The sequence below is a fragment of the Gracilinanus agilis genome, chromosome 5, assembly GCF_016433145.1.
Source record: "Gracilinanus agilis isolate LMUSP501 chromosome 5, AgileGrace, whole genome shotgun sequence".
NCBI classification, from domain to species: domain Eukaryota; kingdom Metazoa; phylum Chordata; class Mammalia; order Didelphimorphia; family Didelphidae; genus Gracilinanus; species Gracilinanus agilis.
In genome coordinates, this window is record NC_058134.1 from 240,765,326 (window position 1) to 240,771,995 (window position 6,670).

The following is a 6,670-nucleotide window of genomic DNA, read 5'->3' on the forward strand; positions in this document are numbered from 1 at the left end:
ACAGGACCCTGATTTCTATTTCTCTCTCCTCCCTCTTTCTTGTTCTGTCTTTGTTTTGCTGAATCTTTCTGTTGCTCTATCTCTGTCTCTGTCTTTCACACACACACACACACACACACACACACACACACACACACACACACACACACACCCCTCTTGCAGAGCCCGAGATGCACATCCAGTTCCCCTGACTCCACTGATTCTAAACTGGAAGCTCTTTCTGTTGTATCAGCTATCTAGAAACAATTTCCATTCATTCAGAAGAAAAGGAAGTTTCTCTCTAAATTTCTTTGATAATTGTTGTGGTCTTCACTTAAAGAAGGACCTAGAAAACCAAAAATGAGTTCTAAAGAAAACCACAAAGATGACAGACCAAGATCTATAAGAAAACGTTTTGTTCTGACTTAACATAGGGAAGTGTAAGGAAAAATTTAATAACTCTAAATATGAAATAGACTAAGGGTTTCCTATATAGGATGGCAACCAGATGGTCTCCATTTTTGCTGAGATTACAGCAAGAGGAAGCAGATGTTGAATGCAACATCTGCAATGTGAGGGATCTAAGTTGACCATGAAGAATTTCCTTTAAGGAATAACTGAAGAATTAATTCAATATGCCTTCTAAGATAATAGAAAATCAGGTCAGTTCAATTCAACAAATGGTATCCCCAGTCTCTAGTTCAGACTCTGTTCTTCCTATGTCCAGAATACCGTGCTAGAGACTAGAGATAAAGTGACAAAATGAAATGACCCTTTCCCTTCCAAGAGATTACAAGGGATTATGTGGTGAGCATAGTGAAGTTAATACAAATGTGTATATATGCACATATACATATGTTATAATGTGAAGCAATTTTAAAGAATAAAATTCATGGAAAAATGGTTGGAGAAGTTAAGTTGCAATATTAGATTTGAAGGAAAAATTCTCCTTCCTGCACATGTTAAGTTGTCCACTTTCTAAATCCACATATACTTTTTTTTAAAAAAAGGAAATTCAGATGATGAAATTGATCATTTCTAAATTTGTATGTTTGTAATAATACAATTTGTATAAGAAACGACTGCTGAAAAATCCTTAGCTCTATAACGGATAAATGAGAGCAGCATGCAACATATGAACTCAAAGGAGTTAACCTTATACAATTCCCATTAGTTATTTAGACATGTATATTTAACATGCATCTGGTCCTGGTTAGCAGGTCAAAGGTGACAATGAGTACCATAAACAGTATGGCCATGTCAGCTGCTTCTCCTCATTTGAAAATATTCCAGGACAAGTTAATCTTTGATAAGCAGATGATCCAAAAATGTAAATAAGTATTCTCAAAAGAATAATCACAAATGATTAGCAAGTATATAAACAAATGTTCCAAGTCACCAATAATAAGAGAAATGCAAGTAAGAACAATGTTGAAGTATTACTTCATATTCATCAAATTGGAAAAGGTAATAAAAGTCACAAATCATTGATCCTGGAGGGGTTGGGGAAAGATAGGCACACTAATTCCTTGCTGGTAGAGACAATAATTGGCATAATTATATTGGAAAACAATTTGGAATTATGCAGATAAAATGATCATAATGCATATACCTTTTGACTCAAAAGATCTTGTTTCATGTATTTATAAAACCAAGAAGGTGAATGAGAATAAGAAAGATCCCATGTACCATAAAATATTTATAGTAATAGTTTTGTAGTAGCAAAAGGGTGAAAAAAGAAAACAAAGTAAGAGATCATCAATTGGGATTTGACAAATTGTGGACCATGAAAATAATGGAATTATTACTATTTTGTAAGGACAGTGAATTTGATAAATATAAAGAATACTGGGAAGACTCCTATGAACTGATATGAGTGAGCAGAAACAGGAATACAATATACCTAATGATCATAAGGATGTAAATGGAAAGGTAAACAACATAACAAAAAAATTACAATGTAAAATTATGATGACTTAGTTTGATCCTATAGAAGAAATATGAGAAGACACTTCTACTTTTTTGAAGGGGTGTGTGAAGATGGAGGTGTGGAGAAACCATGAGTATGGAATGCTTCATATTACGTCGGATTCTGGATTTTTATTTTTATTTTTTTTGGTACTTGTATTTTTTCTTTGACTTGCTATTTCAGGAATTTGGCTATAAAAATCATGGTATTTTTAAATTTGGGATATCTTTCAGGAAGTGATCAGTGACTTCTTTCAATTTCTATTTGCTCCTCCATCTCTAGATAAATGACTGATGGAGTCAGAATGAAGATCAAAGCATGTGATTTTTCATTTAAGTTTATTTGAATTTTTGTTTTGGGGTTTTGGTGTTATATGATTAGTTTTACAAAAATGAACAATATGGAAATGTTTTGCATGATAATACATGCATAATCCAGATTAACTTGCTTGCCAGCTGTGGGAGTGGGGAGAAAAGGGGAGGGGGGTAATAATTTGGACCATATAACCTTGGAAAACTTATGTGGAACTTTGTTATTATATGTAATAGGTAAAAATAAAATATCTTTTTAGATAGAGTCAGGCCTAGAGACAGGAGGTCCTAGATTCAAATCTGGCCTCAGCCACTTCCCAGCTGTGTGACCCTGGGCAAGTCACTTGACCCCCATTGCCCACCCTTACCAATCTTCCACCTATGAGACAATACACTGAAGTACAAGGGTTAAAAAAATATCTTCATGAATAATTTTTTTAAGAAAGAACATCAAGGAAGTTTTCCCTGGTAATTTCTTTCAATATAGAGTCCAAGTTCTTTTTTTCCTTTTATATCATGGCTTTCAGGCAATTCAATGACTCAGATTATCTCTCCTGGATGTATTTTCCAGATCAATTGATTTCCAGTAAGAGATTTCAATTTTTCTTCTATATTTTTTAACTGTTTTAAATTTGTCCTTGCTTTTTCGTGAAGTTGTTAGCTTCCATTTGTACAATTCTAATTTTAGGGAGCAATTTTATTCTTTGAGGCTTTGTACTTCTTTTCTTATAGTTTCATTTTTTGGAAACTGTTTTCTTAAGTAAATTTTTGTTCAAGCTGTTTTTTCCTATCATTTCTTTTCTACTTTATCTTCTTTTTCATGACTTGTTTTTCTATCCTATTTTGGAGCTCTTCTGGGGGTTCCTTTGGGACTTGACATCTTTTCCCATTTTCCTTTAAGACTTCACTTTTTATTTCTGTATTGCTCTCCTCTTCTGAGCCAGTATTTTGGTCATCTCTCTTGAGATAGTTTTCTAATGTTAGCCTTTTTTTTCTATTTTTTGGCCATTTGGGGGTTACTTTTTCCCTTGATTTTATTTTTATGCTGAAGCTTACCTTCATTTCTGTGGTGGATGGAGTAATGCCTAGCATTTGTCCTATGTCTAGGATCAGCTCAGCCATCTTGGTCTCAGATTGAACATTCTGAAGAGTGGCTTGGTTGTCCTGTCCTTTGAAGGTTTTCAGCTGTTCTGTTCTGTGCAAGTGGTTCAAGTTGGATTCTGCCCAAACCTGTCAAGACTGAATCTTGTTGGAGTGAGTTCCTCCCAATGCTGCTTGTTTTATATTATTGGTTTCTGCTCTTGTCCTGCTGAAGCTGGACCGAGTTAGCTTTGCTCTTTCTCCTGCAGCTTAAGAGGCTTGTTCATCATCTTCTTTCCTCATAGCCTAGTAGGATGAGTTCTCCTTGATCTCTCAAGAATATTCTGGGTGAGAGTATTGCTTTACCCCTTCTTCTCTTAGCTCTGCCACTCCAGTATTCACTTTGAGGCATTGTTGTTCTTTATTGGTCTTTTGGAGGGTTGTTGGTGGGCTTCAAGTGCCTGACCTGACACTGCCACTGTCACTGGCACCTCATCAGATTCTTTAGTTTTCTTGAATTATTTTCTTCTCTTTTCTGTGACCTCATTTGGGATTTCCTTGACAAAGATACTAGATAGTTTGCATTTCTTTCTCCAGCCCATTTTACAGATGAGGAACCTGAGGCAAGCAGTTATCCATTACCAGTTGCTCTGACTTTTATCTTGTCACTGGACTTTCATGACTCTGGAAGAGAGTGTGAGGTGGATGATTTTGTGCAATTCTGCTTTACTTAAATACAATTTATGTGTGAGTCAAAAGGAAGTTAAGTGACTTGCCCAGATTCATGCAGCTAAGAAGTGTCTGAGACCATATTTGAACTCAGGAAGATGAATCTTCCTTATTTCAGGTCCAGCACTGTATTAACTTCACCAACTAGCTGCTCTGGCAAAGCCAGAATTCCAGCCTAAATCTCCTGATTCCAAATCCATCAGTCCTTTCTTTATACTACATTTAACTTACTAAAACAGCTATAAACATTATAATTACACAATTAAATCTCCTTAAAGCAAGGTGTTATTGTGTTTACAAGATACCATGGGTTTCTTCAGTTCAAGGGTTACATCTTAAAAATTAATTATATATCTCTTTTGCTTGGCAATATACTGGGCATACAATAATCACCTAATAAATATTATCCTCTTTTGAGTTAATAATATTGAAGAACAGGGAAACTGAGTAACATACAGTTCATAGATGTCATATAGTAACAACAACAGTAAGTGAAGTGAGTAGGTTCTTATTTTCCTTAAATTATTTAACAAGCATTTTATAAAATACTAAGAAAAATGAGAATTGCAAAGTATAATTAAGGGAAAATCTTTTTTTAGTTTACTTGGGCATGGTCAACTTTATATTAAGAATAGCTCTTTTGTGATTTGCTGGGGTTCCAACTAAACCTCCTCACCTGGAAATTTTTTGTTGTCCTTGCATCCCAATTCTTTGATACTTCAGTGATTATTTTAGTGACCCCATGGTATAGTGATTGAATTTCCATGACTAGAAATGCACCTAGAATTAAAGATTATCCTCTCTACAAAATGCAAATGCTAACATATTGGATTTTCAGGTTTAGAAAGCACATTCCTCATAAATATTCTATGAAACAGATATAATTCAGTTACTACTATCCATATTTTGTAGGTGAGGATCACACAGGTTAGGAACTTGTTCAAATTTGGTGATCGGCACCATTAAGAATGAAACCCAAGGTTCCAGACTCTGAGTACAATGCTATATCTTTAGCACTGTGTAGAAAGGGTGGGCAAGAAAAATTTCTTCCAGTGGCCATAAAAGTTGTGGAAGTTGGTGCCATGGAGCACTCAGAACTTGTTTAGAAATTGAGGAAGCCAAGAGCACCCACTAAATTCTGGCCCCTTACCAGTTGCTCTGACTTTTATCTTGTCACTGGACTTCCATGACTCTGTAAGGGAAACTGTGCAGTTCTGCTTCACTTAAATGTAATTTATGTGTGAGTCAAAAGGAATCACCAGTAAGGTAATTTTTGTCTTCTTCAAGTATGAGTGACACCAACAGTGCTATTTTTACTCTACCGTGCTGTCTTTTTAGAAATAAGATGTGATATAACTAAACCTGTAAGTTTGGTCAAGAAGAAAGCAATGGAAGAATGAAGAGATAGAAGAAAGATAAAAGGTAGAAAGAAGGCACAAGAAGTACATGTGGAGTAGCTAAAAAATATGAAATTCGAAATTTGCATTGGTTAGCTATAAAGACAGGAGAATTCCAGTGACTTGAGGAACACTTAAAACTTCAAACAATTCATGGAATTCTAAGGCAACAGAAATACTTCTGAATTATTATACTGGGTCAAAAAGACTCTGCTATAGCAAAAGATTATAAATATAACTTTAAGGGAACTCAGCTATCCTTTACTTCTTACATCTAAAGAGTTGAAATAACTTGCTTGAGATCACATAGGTAGAAAATATCAGAGATGGGATTAAACTCCGATCTTTGGACTCCAAAGCTAACATTGTTGTTCTCTTTCCATTTTACTATACACCCTTCTCAGTTCTGCACTTGTCTCATGTTCTGAGTCCTGAAACACGTGCTATGACTAAGGATAGGACAACTGGGCAAATTAACCTCATTAATTCTTACAAAAGTTGTGTGAGTCACAAGTTCTCCTCAGTCATCTTCATTTTAATGAGTGAAAGTCCTTTTAACCAGTTTGAATGGATTGAGGAAGTCATAGTCCTCCAGAGGCTCACAATTGAAGGAGGAAGGTGATGACCCAGAAAGGAATTTTATAACAATGAAGAAAATATTTCCCCATTAGCAATCTGGAAACCCTGACAGCCAAACCTGGCAGAGTATAGTGAGGGACAAAACAAAACGAAACAAAATAAAACAAAATGAAAAGGTTTTTCATTATGTTTTATGGTTGTGGGCAACACAAGGTGAAGGTAGTTACAGTTTTCTCCCTATTCCCTAACAGGGAATGGTGTTTCCTTTGATTCGAAGCCAGGTCAAATGCAGGGACTCAAAATGGGTTCAATGTTCTTCTTGTCCATTTTTATATGATGTCATAGGATCACTTTTATGATCTTCAGAGAAAAAGAAATGGAAGATACATAGAGTTGAATGATGACTCCAAAAGCCAAAAGAGAGGATGGGCTATTGTGTTGAGTGAGAAGAGAACCAATATTCCTTATATTACCTTGGGTTCAAACTATCACTCTAATGCAGGAGTTTTTTACCTGTTTTTGTGTTTCTTTGATAATCTAGTGAAGCCTTTAGACCCCTTCTCAGAATAATATTGAATAATTGTAAATTTATAATATATTTTATATAAATTTATATACATATTTAT